Source organism: Heteronotia binoei, chromosome 5, assembly GCF_032191835.1.
Source record: "Heteronotia binoei isolate CCM8104 ecotype False Entrance Well chromosome 5, APGP_CSIRO_Hbin_v1, whole genome shotgun sequence".
NCBI lineage: Eukaryota > Metazoa > Chordata > Lepidosauria > Squamata > Gekkonidae > Heteronotia > Heteronotia binoei.
The window spans coordinates 129,997,372-130,011,368 of record NC_083227.1 but is presented as its reverse complement, the minus strand read 5'-3'; the positions used below and the strand labels follow the sequence as shown (position 1 = coordinate 130,011,368).

Below are 13,997 nucleotides of genomic sequence, written 5' to 3'. Positions count from 1 at the left end.
GCAGTGAGATTACAAAAGTCTGAACCAAGATGGAAGTGCTCATGGCAAGAAGCATTCTACTAGGGTCCACCTGGCTCAATACTGGCAGTGGCTATCCTGGTTCTTAGGCAGAGAGGTCTCTCCCCAGCATTTGCAGCCTGACATATTTTAAGTCACATGCCAGAGGCTGAACCTCAGATCTTCTGAATGCAACACATGTATTCTACCACTAAGTCAGAGTTCTTCTTATAACTCTTATTTACTACCTTAAAAAAAAAAAAACCTCTGCTTTTTCTTCAGAAATCTTTTTGTAACAGTGGAAGACAAAATTCAAGCGCTCTCAGCCTGGACAAACTTGTCTCACAGGGTTTTTTTCACTCCACATGTAGGTGGGAGCAACAATCCAAATAGTAGCAATTATTATAGATTGCAGAAATTGCACTAATTAATAGGAATCCTTTTTTTTTTAAGAAAAGAAACCATACTGAAGCTAAAGAGGCTTTTAATAACAGGACAGGCTGGATCTTTTCAAAGAAATTGAGCTTATCCAATGGGACAAGCTGATTTAAATGGCCCTGATCTTGTGGAAAGATAACTGAAAACTATAATATAGTGGGTTCTTAGGCATTGAAGAGGCGAGGTAGAAGTGATAACAAGTTCTTTATCGAGTACAGCATGGTAGGTGGCTGCACTAATAAGATTCTCTCAGGTTTGATTCCCCGCTCCTCCACTTGCACCTGCTGGAATGGCCTTGGGTCAGCCATAGCTCTGGCAGAGGTTGTCCTTGAAAGGGCAGCTGCTGTGAGAGCTGGGCCAACTATATACAACACTGGGTTCCCGCGCTAGCACATCATTGGGTCATTCAAACCAGCAGGGCGCCTGTGACTAGAGCAGGGCAGTCTGGATTTGGATCCTACTGCCCATTGTTCCCAAGACCCCAAGCTCAGTCCTTCAGGCTCCAATGAGCCAGGCAGGAACACCATTGATAACAACATTGACTCTAATACATAACATCCCTCCCCCCCAGTTTGCAAGCCCTCCCTCCATGCAGAAACTGCAGCTGCTCTCAGCAGACCTTTAAAGGCACCCACATACCCCAGCAGCAGTCCTTCACAATGCCCACCACTCAGGTTCCACAGAGAGAAAGAAAGGGGGGGGGGGGAGAGAAGAGAGAAAAGAAAATAAAGAAATAGGGAGAAGAAAGAGCAATAAACGGAAACAAAGAAATGGGAGGAAGAAAGGAAAATAAAGAAATGTGAGAAAGAATGGAAAATAAACGGGCCTCACAATCTTCACTGGCCAACTGGGCCCCAGGGAGGCCACCACATGGCTTGGCTCGGCCCAGCAATCCCCAAGGGCCAGATCAAGTGATCTCAAGGGCCATAAATGGCCCTCGGGTCGGACGTTCCCCACCTGTTTTAAATGTATGTCTCTATTAGGAGAGCCAGTTTGGTGTAGTGGTTAAGTTCGTGGACTCTTATCTGGGAGAACTGGGTTTGATTCCCCACTCCTCCACTTGCACCTGCTGGAATGGCCTTGGGTTGTCCTTGAAAGGGTAGCTGCTGTGAGAGCCCTCTCAGCCCCACCTACCTCACAGGGTGTCTGTTGTGGGGGGAGAAGATAAAGGAGATTGTAAGCCATTCTGAGTCTCTGATTCCGAGAGAAAGGCATGGTAAAAATCTGCAATTCTTCTTACTATTATTATTAGTTTTAGGACCATTTTATTAATTGATTGAAGTTGATGTGCAACATTATTCTCCCCTCCTACATTTTATTCCCACAAAAAAAATCCTGTTAGGTAGATTAAGAGAGAGTGACTGGCACAAGGTCACCCCAGAGAGTTTCTGTAGCAGAATGGGAATTTAAATATCAGAAAATTTCCAGTATGTAAATTATTACTTGAGTGCAGTATTCAAAAACTGTGGGTCGAGCCTTAGGTAACACAGTTGTACACATTTATTCAGGTTGTTTTTCCACCTCTGTGCTGATTTTAAAAACAAACAAACAAGGAATGAATGAATACTATCCATACTTTTCTTTGTTAATTCAGCTTCATGCAGAGATAAACTGTTTTTAAAATTGATTTCTGGCTGTCAAAAATGGTTTTCAACTATGCATGCCTAACTCCTACTGGAATCAAAGGGGAGAATGTAACACCTTCATAGCATTTTATGAAGCATATGATTACACTGCAACTTCCTCTTATGTTGGCCAATTCCTGCTTTCAAGTTAGAAGGCTTGGCTTTCAGTCAGGACACATTTCCTTCTCATAATCACTTTTCTTGAGGAGGGAGGAATTTATGTTAATTAGTACCCAATTAATACTTGCCACCCAGAATAGGTGTCCCAAGCATTGGTATGCAAATGGGAGTTTACATCTGGAGTCAGATTTTAACCTTGTTACCGTCATATTTGACAAAAGCCAAACAATAAAAAGAAGAGAATCTGAAAGTTTGTATGTTTAGAATTTTTTTTTCTGTCCTAAATCTTAAGACAGCTTTAAAAAGTAATATTGGGTTTTACTATTTTTGCAAATCACTAGTTCAATTAATTTGGGAGAAAGGATTCCTTCCAAATCTTCATTTTGTAATGGCAGACACAAGAATAAATCACTACAAACTTTTTTCATCATTTGTGTACAGACTCTAGTCTTATGGGAGGAATTGCAGACCAGTATTTTGGCTGACCCCAGCTTTGTCTGGAAGCTGCCATTCCCAGAAATCAACTTAGAGTTACAAAAGTAAAGTGATTTTTGTTTCTTAAAGTAAGTGATATATCCGAGAGAATCTATACATGCTTTCGTAGTGTTATACCCCACTGACTTTCAGTGGGATGGTTTTCAAGTATGTTCAGGTTTGTAACCTGAGGATGATGTTTTGGGAAGCAGTTAATGTGTTTATTACATTGGATAATAACCCAACAAAAAGATTCTTATTTTTGCAGTCTCACCACTCAAAAAGGTCTTACATACACTGGAGAGATCATAGTTCATTATGTACAATCACTTTGCATTTATTATAAAGTTCAGGTTCAGTCCTTACTAAGGACTCCGTAGCCTTTCTGGTAAAAGACCTTAGGCAGAGCAGTTTGGGGGGAACCTGCTGCCATTCTTAGCAGATGATATTATGCAAGACAAAATAAACAGTCTGACTCAGTAAAAAGTCAGACATGTTTAAATCTGAGCTATTTAAATCACAAGAGATATAACAGGCAATGATCAGTCAATCCTAGGTGAGCACATACCTGCTGAAAATGATGGAGTGAGTTTTCAAACAACATAGCATTTTTTAGATTTTCACATGGGAAAAAAATAAGCATATGGGGCAAACTCCATCAACCTCTCCTCCATTTTATCCCACTTCCCTCATGTCCGAAAGTGACTCCTACAACATTAAGAGTTTACTTTGGGCTGAACTAACAAAGAGGCCTTGAAGAAGAGTTCGCACAGTAGAAGAGGATGCCTTCTTTCCTTTTACCATGCAAAAGATAAAATGATTGGGTCAGGCACTTCATATTGACACCCAATGGTATGGGAATCCTACTTACACAATTAAACAGCATCAGGGAGCGAGGGGGGGGGGAGAGAGAGAGAGGTTGGTCTATACTATTGGATATTGACATCTATACTATTGGATAGTGATAGCTATACTATTGGATATTGATATCTATACTATTGGATTATTGACATGGATTATTGGATATTGATATTGATTATCATTAGTGCTGGGTGGAGGTGCTCTTACAAAATGCAAAGAAGGGTACCAATCCAGGTAACATATGACTGGGTTAAGGAAGCAAAGTTGAACATATGAACATACGAAGCTGCCTTATACTGAATCAGACCCTCGGTCCGTCAAAGTCAGTATTGTCTACTCAGACTGGCAGCAGCTCTCCAGGGTCTTAAGCTAAGGTTTTTCACACCTATTTGCCTGGACCCTTTTAGTTGGAGATGCTGGGGATTGAACCTGGGACCTTCTGCTTGCCAAGCAGATGCTCTACCACTGAGCCACCATCCCTCCCCGAAAAGGAAAGGTCCCCTGTGCAAGCACCAGTCGTTTCCGACTCTGAGGTGACGTTGCTTTCACAATGTTTTCATAGCAGACTTTTTATGGGGTGGTTTGCCATTGCCTTCCCCAGTCATCTATGCTTTCCCCCAGCAAGCTGGGTACTAATTTTACTGACCTCAGAAGGATGAGTCAACCTTGAGCCGGCTAACTGAAAACCCAGCTTCTGCTGGGATCAAGCTCAGGTCACGAGCAGAGCTTAGGACTGCAATACTGCAGCTTTAACGCTCTGCGCCACGGGACAGCTGTCTTCTACTCACCAGTGAGCTTTCTTCAGAAGTTTTCTAGATCATAGTTGTAAAGTCAGCCCTGTTTCTCACTGGGGTGGTAAACGTATGACTAGGATGTACCTCTCCAGGATACTGGTGGGTACTCACATGTTTGAATGGTCATTCATACAAAAAAAATTGCTAGCATATACAAGAACAGGTATCAAGAAAGATTCTAGCTTAGTTTTCTCTGTGGTGTGCAAGTTTTCTGTGTACACTGGGTTAGGGGGTGTGATACGGATCAACATTCAATCACGAGACCCCAGCTGCATCTGAAGTGGTGATACAACCCAAGCACATGTTAACTATCACTGAGAACTAGAACAATGGGAGCTCTTTGATATTCATACACTTCCTCTTTGACAACAAGTTCAGACAGAGAGGAAATAATGTATCCATTTTTAAGCTTTCAGCATAATGCCTGAAGAGGTAACTCAAATACCTCACTGTAATTTGAATCTTAGTCAAAAAGCAGATGATAAATGAAGTAAATAAAGACTTTCCTCCAAACTACCCTGTGAGATGTATGAGCTCCAGATTTGGGGAGGATTTCTGCATAATATGATTGGGAAGATATGCAAGTTTCCCCTTTGCATATTAGACAATTTCCTGAGCTTTTTCTCCTCTCATTTTTCCCCTCATTCCTTGGCAAGAAGTCAAGATAAAAGTAGCAGAGTGCCGATTACCCATTAGGCTGTTTAGAATTGCATTTTGTCTTCCCCCCCCCCCCAAAAAAAGTATTCAGCATTTACAGTGATGATGATAGGGTTGCCAATCCCCAGGTGGGGGCAGGGGATCCCCCGGTTTGGAGACCCTTCCCCTGCTTCAGGGTCATCAGAAAGCGAGGGGAGGGGAAGGAAACGTCTGCTGGGAACTCTATTATTCCCTATGGAGATTTATTCCCATAGAAAATCATGGAGAATTGATCCACGGGTATCTGGGGCCCTGGGGGGGCTGTTTTTTGGGGTAGAGGCACCAAATGTTCAGTACAGCATCTAGTGCCTCTCCCCAAAATACCCCTCAAGTTTCAAAAAGATTGGACCAGGGGGTCCAATTCTGTGAGCCCCAAAAGAAGGTGCCCCTATCCTTCATTATTTCCTATGGAGGGAAGGGATTTAAAAGATGTGTGGTCCCTTTAAATGTGATGGCCAGAACTCCCTCGAAGTTCAATTATGCTTGTCACACCCTTGCACCTGGCTCCGCCCCAATGTCTCCTGGCTCCACCCCCAGAGTCCCCAGATATTTCTTGAATTGGACTTGGCAACCCTAGATGATGACCAGGAGTAAACCTGCAATGACATGTCATAAAAAATCAGTTACCTAGCAGATCCTCAAAACAAAGATGGTTGATTCTTCATTGGCACCCATCAGGAGGCTGTTCAGCATAATAGAGGCTCTAGTCTAGGTTAGGCAAGGCAAAAAAATGTACTTATTTTTATGCCTCCCAGACACTCGTAGTGTAGCCAGTTAAGGCTATTCAGCTATCTTAGCACTAAAATTCAGTTAGTACATGGCTACTACATTACAGTTAGCCCAAAAGAACTTAGGTTCAGCTCTTTTAAAATGCAGCAAAGATGCAAATTAAATAAATACAATTTATTGCCATGATTGAAAGAGAGATTCAGAGAGTTGTACCTTTATTTTTACCTTTAAAATGCCAGAACCAAATATCTCTGAGAAAGAGAGATTAAATTAGTTTTGTTAAATATTTACTGCTTCAGTTCTATAAATTTCAGGCTCAAGGAAAGGCCTCTGAGCATGTACAGAGAGTGCCTAAATCAGCCCCAAATTGGAGCCTGGCTTAGGGAAATTAAAGATTGCAAATTTGCAGTCATCCTGCCCTTCCCCCCACAAGAACACCGTGGCGCAGAGTGTTAGAGCTGCAGTACTTCAGTCCTAAGCTCTGCTCATGACCTGAGTTCGATCCCCAGTGGTAGCAGGGTTTTCAGGTAGTTGGCTCCAGGTTGACTCAGCCTTTCATCCTTCTTTCGTGATAAACAATTTTATCTGAGGTTGGTAAAATGAGTACCCAGCTTTGCTGGGGGAAAAGTGTAGATGACTGGGCAATGGCAAACCACCCCATTAAAAAAGTCTGCCATGAAAACGTTGTGAAGTTGCGAAAGCAACGTCACCCCAGAGTCGAAAACAACTGGTGCTTGCACAGGGGACTTTTTCCTTCCTGCCCTTCCCCCATCGGGAAGGAATGCTAATCTTCTCTTTACTCAATCTGAAATCTTTAATAGAACCAGAAAAAGGAAGAAATTTGGTGATTTGAAAATCTTAACTATGTGACTAAGTTGATGGAAAACTCCAGGTATCATCTTTTTCACATGCAAATAAGGAAACATCTAAAGCTTGAATTTTCTCCTCTCATAATCGGAAAGAAAATCTTTTCTCTGATACAAAGTTAATCCTGTCTCCTTAAGAGAAGTAAACTGCCAGCATATTTGCAAAGAGTCAGAGTTTTCTCTTTTGCAAGGAATTTATGTCCTAGCAACTTTCACTGGATTTTGTCTAGGAAAACTTTTGCAGACAATCTTTAACTGTTTTAGGAAAGAAAAGGCACTTAGCCAAATTTAGTCTTAATTGTTGAAATACGAAGTGTAAAATCTGAACCCCCACCAGGCAGATATCTCATCACCTTCCCCATCTTGTGTTTATATATATGCCCCATGGTATCTAAGGGGGGAGGCATAATTGAGATATTTTTCTGAATTCTCATATTCTCCTGATTTTGGGTCTAAAAGATACAAATTCAAACTTTTGAAATTCTGCAAGAATGTCTCCACAAACAAAATGTGTAGTTCTAGATGCCTGGAAGAAAGATGTGTATATGTTAAAATAAGCAAGCCAGTTTGAAAGCTTTTTGGCTTGCTCAAAACACTACTGTTTTGCAAGGGTGCGAGTCTCCAGGTGGAACCTGGAGATCACTCCCAAAAATATAATGTAATGCCCAGAACATTAAGGCCAGTGCCTCTGGGAGAGAAAGTGTCCAAGAAAATGGACTGCATGCTTTGTAATCTTCAAATTTGATTCAGATATTCAGAAATCTCCAGCCTGCAGCTGGCATCCCAAAGTTCCACTTACAGCTAATCTTTCTCTGCCAGAGAAAAGACCCTGCCTGTAAACTGCCTTGAGGCTAAGAGTTCTTCTAGATTAGAAGCTATTCCTCTGATAATTTATTTTGTTTTGCTTTACCTTTTGAGTCTGAGAATATTCTTCTAGTGGCCATTATCAGTTTCCCTTGTACTTAGATTTTGTAGCTTTAATTTAAAGAGGAATACTTTTAAGATATTTATCTTGTGATCTCCTTTGTTTTAAAGAAATGGTGCACCTAACAGATCTCTTGTTAAGTTTTTCTGATCTGAGATAATGGGTTAAAAGTTTATATTTGCAATCTTGGGTTTATATGGAACATCTATTCTGCTAAAACAATACAGTATCCAACTTTTTGGAAATTTTCTCTTGTGATTTTTGTTAAGTATATCTCATACCAGAAGCATGTGGTCTTCAGGTGTTGAATCTGGTAGTTTTTCTGTCTTACTTTGGGCTGTTTCCCAATTTTTCATTCATTTGGATCTGGGGGTTCCTTTTGTTGTTGGTACTGAGTTTTTGTTTCCTGAAAAGAGCAGTGTTTTGAAGTTCTGCCTCACAAAATTTGGTTTCTACAAGACCTCTTTTCATTTGAAGTTATAACGTGTTATAGAGGAACATCTGTGCCCTTCCTTGGGTGAAACTGCCCTCTCACTGTGCATTCTCTCTTAAGTCTTGAGAAACTAATACTTCGTTTTACCAGTGATCCAGTTATTCTCAGTGTCATGTTTCCTATGGAAATACCTTTTCTAGATTTGTTGGTAATTTAGGCAGGATTCCTGAAAACTCTTGGTCTTCATTGGAAATCTGGACTTTAATAAGGTTCTGCATTCCTCAAAATGTGTATCTTCATTTGCTCTCTTGATGTCATTTATAGTTATGTTCCATCTATGAACTGTGCATATCAATCTTCCTATTCAGCTCCTCCATCTATAGTATCTTGTTAGAGCATGACTTTTCTGAGTGTTTTGTTCAGAAAATCCTATGTTTCTTGTTCTTACCACGGTAGGACTCCAATTCTGCTTGATTTTGTGTTTCAATCCAGTCTCCAGTCCTGGCCAGGCTTGCTACTGGATAACACATTTCCATTTACTTGTTTTAAGTTCCTGCCTCTCTGTTATTTCAACCATCTTTGTCAAGGTGTATTAACCAGTGTATTATCCAGGTCAGGGCCCTGCTCAGCTTGAATCTTAAGAGGTACCTAACCCTGAGCCAGCAACTCTCCCATAAAAAAGGAATGAGAAAGTACCAGCTCAGTTGCCTGAAGCTCTCTGGAGGAAGGGTAAGATAATTTGGTGATAGCCTTGTAGCCTGGCTTGTGGTTTCCTTATTGCAATGCAGCACATGTAAGCTAAGAGCAATGGGATAGCTCTGTGGGGCTGGCATGCCAAAATCTTGAAGGAGTGTACTATGTGGGGAGCCAAGGTGATTTTGTTTTACCCAATGAAAGGCAGTTTAAACTGAGTGTTTGTGCTTTTAGGCTAAGTGGTTGAAATGTGGGTGAAGAATAAACCGTTTTTTGGGGCCATTTTTTGTAGCAACACAATGCCCAAATGTAGCCTGCTGTCTGAAGGAGGGCTGTCTGAAGAGTCTCTCTTGAAGGCAAGAAGGACAGAGGGCTGCTTGAACAAAAGGAGCACCAGGAGGACACTGTTGCAAAGACTGTCTCCTTGCACAGACAGCCCTCCAATCTTAAACAACTGTTTACCCACAATAATACAACCTCTAACTTGAACATGTGTACCGGTACCAGAGCTTGCAATAAACTCAGCCGCCAACTTTGCTGGCACATACACCCAGACTATATAATCACAGGACCTGACAACATCAATTATGCCATCTCAGGCTCATTCACTTCTTCAACGTCTAACACTGTATATACTACTAAATGGCAACAATGCCCTTCTGTTCTCTACATAGGAAAAACAGGTCAATTGCTGCATCAAAGGATAACTGGACACAAATCTGACATTAAGAATCACTAGACTAAGAAACCTGTAGGAGAACAGGATCCTTCCAGGACATCCAATGGGTGACTGCAAAGCTGCTGTTTTATTGAAAAGGAACTTCAGGGACACACTGGAAAGGGAAATTGCTGAATTACAAGTTATACAACACTCAAAACAACCCCCCCAAAAAAGGACTTAACAGGGATATTAGTTACTTATCTCACTACATATGTTAATTTCATTCAGTCCTTACATCTCACCAAGAAAGGTCATGCATTCTCCTTATTTTATTTTTGTATTTCTTATTTGGAATGATAGATTGGAATAGTGATTGTAATGCAATGAATGGTAGAATGTAACGTAATTTGAAATGGTAGATTGGAATGCATGTATCTGGTCTGATGACATAAGAGATATAACACTGCATAACCAATCACTCCACCTTAAAGAAAAGGATGCTGTTAGTTTTACCTCCATGCTTGAGAAGAGATAGGTAGAGCCTAACAGCAGGGTCTCTGTTAATAACTCTCAACATTCCACAATTAAGAAGGATACATTTAGCCATCAATCTCCAAGTTTTGATATATTTATTAACTAATGTTTCTCCCTGGAATTAAATCCAAACAAATGGCGACCATATAAACTAAGTCCGTTATCCCTGTTTGGTCTTTGCCTCTGTTAAACATCTTCATTATGCCTGCATGCTAATTTGCTGCTTACCCTCTGCCTATAATGTATGGACAGGTAACTTCCATTTCAATGTATCTGAAGAAGTGTGCCTGCACACTAAAGCCTATACCTTGAATACAATTTTGTTGGTCTTGAAAAGGCGCCACTGAATTTTGTTCTGTCTGAAATACGATCGCGTGCACAAGGATTGTGGAATGGCTCTCCTTCAAAATCAAAGTCCCCTCGGGGAGGCCAGTTCGTTTTAAAGTGCCCGCCGAGTCAGAGCGAGGAGACTCCAGCACGGTGCTGCGGATTACTTTGCGTCTGCAGCTCCCCACGCCTGCTCGCTTGGCAAGAAGCGCCCTAACTATAGCAGTTCGTGTCCTCAGCAAACTCCCTTCCAAAGCAGAGGACGGATCAAATCACCGGCCGCCTCTCGACTTAGCATCGGTCAGATGCGAAAGGAACGTCCGGGATACTACGCGGTCTTTTAAGGCTGCCCGTCACCCTTATGAGCCGGTTAACTCCATAGGACGTAGTAGTAACTCCTCCAATACAAAGTGAGGTCACCCAACTCTGAAGAAGATCCGGCTGCAAAAAAGAGACTCTCGCATTGTTCTGTCTATGTCCTTCAACGAATAGGAGTCTTTCATAGGTCGTTGTTCAGAATTGTGTTCACGGCAGCGGACTTCTAAGAAAAGGCCGGCTGCTTCAAGCCGTTGCGGGAGACTTAGCCGCGTCCTCCTCTTTAAAGAGGGCCTTTGGCACGCAAGCGCCGTCGCTCTCCCGTCAACAAACGCGGGGTTTCTTTGTGGCCCTCAAAATGTTTTGCACGGATATTTATATAGCTAGGTTGCCACCTTATAGTACCTCTCCCTCTGCAAGGATTTGTGCAGCTAAAGCTCCCTTAAAGCGCGGCTGAACTGCGCGAGGTTTGCTTCCGCGAGTTTAAAAGGCAACAAGCGGAGGAGGAGGAACGAGGGGTCCCCCTAGCTCTCGCCCATTTCCTTGCCCCTTTCCGTGGTAGGTGCTCGCGCCTGAGACGGAGCAGAGACTCTTATTTTGATACCTTAGCCTGGAGAGGTGGACAAGCCAGCACATCGGATGTCATTATTTGGCAGCAGATAAAAGTCACTGGGCTTATTAATACTAAGAAGAGAGCTATAATGGTTGTGGGCTGGGGGAGTGAATGGCCAGCCTTTCTCCTAAACGTTGGTTAAAAAGCCTTCTCGGGTGGCGCCTTCTTGTGCTCGTAGGTAAAGAGCGGTTTTGTTCCGCCGTTCCCAGCTAGCTTTCGCGCGCTTCGTTTGTCCGCGCCGTGTTGCGAAGAGATCTGATTCAAGCGTAGTAGTGCCGTGGAGGTGAGTTTCAGTAACTGGGGATCGGGACAAGCTTGCTGAAAGCTTTAACGGGGAAACAGGCGCGGGGAAACCCCATTGCTTTCGAGTGTAGCGGAAAGGCTTAACTTTTAACATGTGTATTAGGACCTGAGACACGGTCTCATTTCTTTCTGGCTGGGGGTGGGAATTGGAATTGGAGCGCTTTGTTCTAGAGTGGGGAAGGTCCCATGAAAGCGTTCTACCTCTTCTTCGTGAGTTTGTTAGTTAGAATTGTTAGTTTTATCTTCCCGGCGGAGGGGCGTGGAAGGGTTGTTTATTTCCAGTGCCTAGACATTTCTGATTTACTTGGTCTGTAAGTTCTCTTGATAAAGTAAAATAAAAACAAAATTTTGATCTAGCAAGCTACTGAGGATCTCTTGACGGCTTCATGGAGCCTTGTAGGAAAGGAGTACAACGTGCTGTACATATATAGCTACTAAACAGCTGGTCCTGGAGGAAGCAGCTGATGGGTCTCATTTTCCAATGGAAAAACTGCTTGCAGGGAAGGAGTTAAACATCTTGCACAGTTTGTTCGGTATAGCACCCGTCCGAGGCTGCTTTTTTCCTTTGCAAGTGGGGGGTGGTAATGCAAACAACCCCCCACTTGCAAGGAAAGTTTGTTCAGAATAGCAGCCTTCTGAAGCTGCTTTTCTTTCTTCTCGAGAGGGGGGGAGTGCTTCATTACAGGAGGGTGTAACAAGTAGTTTGACCCGCAACAGTATTTTAAAACCTGTATTAGTTACATCTAAGATCCTCTAAGTATTTATTGCTACATTTCCTAAATAGTCAAGTCTTTTTCATAAAAGTTCATTTAATGCTTTTTTTTTAAAGGTCAGAACTAACTAGAGAGTTGGCTCAGCTGTAACTGTGAAATAAGCATATTTAGATTTCCAGGACTGCCTCGCACAGCATCTCTTTTTCCAAGGGAGCGGTCTCTCTTACTGCTCCTGGGAATGCACTTATGTGGGCTGGCCTGTGTGAGTGTGAGTCTAATCAGAAATAATTCTCTGATCACAAAGCTAGAAAAAACGCTGCCATCATAGTGGGAATTGCTGCTAACGATCAAAGCAATCCTCAGTAGAGTTATATCCTTGATGTCATCCTATTGACTTTCATGGCTTTAGAAGCACATAAATCTGTTATAGATTACACTGTTTGTGAATACCCCAGTGTAAATAGTTGTATAAATCTTCAGGGTATCTTTGTGAGTTGCATAAATATTTGGGCTAACTGTTATTACTGCAGAAAACAATCCTTTTTCAACATACATCAATTGTTAAATGACTGGTACTATATCAGTAGATCAGGAAATTTGGGAAAGATGTTTAAAAATCCATAGGATGACCACTGGTTCCTGAAAAGCTATTGGGATGCATACATTCCCAAACATATTAATGAAGCATGTGTGTGCAGGTCTCTGCAGGTCTGAGTGTAGTCTAGAGAAAGCTGAACTTTGACAAGTGCCGTTGAAATCAATTGAACAAAGCAGGAGTCAAGCTGCGCCTTTAAGACCAACCAAATTGGTGGGTCTTGAAAGTGAAACTTGACTCCTGCTTTGTTCAACTGCTTCAGACCAACACGGCTGCCCTCTTGGATCTATCTACATTGAAATCAATGTATTTAAACTCCATTGATCTTAATTCATACATGCCCTTAACTTTTTTTGGAGGGGATCTTGTATCTAATAACCATAAAGGGGCTTTGTATTTTGGAAGCTTAACAGTATGTTAGCAAGAGTCTTCATACAGAAATATAAAGCACCACCTTTTTGATGTCAGCTTTGAGCCCTTCTATGGGAGCACTTCATACACGTCCAATACTTATTTTGGATCTCTTGCCAATCTATTTATTCTGAAGTCTTCAAGGATGTCTTTTTATCTACAAACTCTAGATGCCTTCCTTATTGGGAGGAACTAAAGGTTAGGAGACAAGTGGTGAGTTTCTTGCCACCTGTTAGGGACACATTTCCTTTATTTCCTTGCAAAATGGAAAGCTTATGGGGAAATGTAGTGGAGTGCAAGTACTGTTATTACTGGACTGTAATAATTTGCAGAACTGCATTATTCTGAGAGTCTCTAGTGATAATGGTTGCTACAGCAGATCATGTAAGGAGCAAATATTTTTCAGTAAAAACAAAGGGTGTTTGTTGTCTGTTCAAAACTAAGCACTATTATGTTACACTGATTTCATTGGGAGAGGAGCATAGTGTTTTAACAGACATGTAAATATGCATGGATAAGGGTTTCAGTGAACAGTGGCATAAACAAGTGAATGCTGATGATCACTCATAGCTAACTGTCAAAATACACAGGAATATGAGTTTTTAAACACTTCTAAAATCTGTGAGGTATTTTGAGTGTTCATATGAAAAATGCTGAATCATAGGTGATAAGTGGTAAAACACAGTTTGCAAGGATAAAAATTGAGCAGAAAAACTTAAGATGGGGAAAGAAGACATCAAATAGACATTTCTTTGGGAAGTTTTAGGTGCAAAATCCACTGTCAGAAACAGGCTTTGGACTACATCCTTCACTGGTAATCCTTCCAGTTCTAGGACTGGATGGACTCTTGCTAGTTGTTAATAGCATGCCATTT

The 13,997-nt window shown here is 41.7% G+C and overlaps 1 protein-coding gene across 7 annotated transcripts in view; it reads left to right on the top strand.

Moving 5' to 3' along the window:
* The window catches only part of MYOT (myotilin), a 55,847-nt gene that overhangs the window by 17,886 nt on the left and 23,964 nt on the right, over positions 1-13,997 (top strand). The window contains exon 1 of one of the 7 annotated variants that reach the window (XM_060240409.1): positions 11,306-11,384. The exons of 5 other annotated variants lie outside the window; for them this stretch is intronic. The gene's annotated coding sequence lies outside the window, so the exon portion shown is untranslated. Of the gene's footprint in view, positions 1-11,305; positions 11,385-13,997 lie in introns of those variants that run through there. One more of the 7 variants, XM_060240410.1, reaches the window with a different exon arrangement.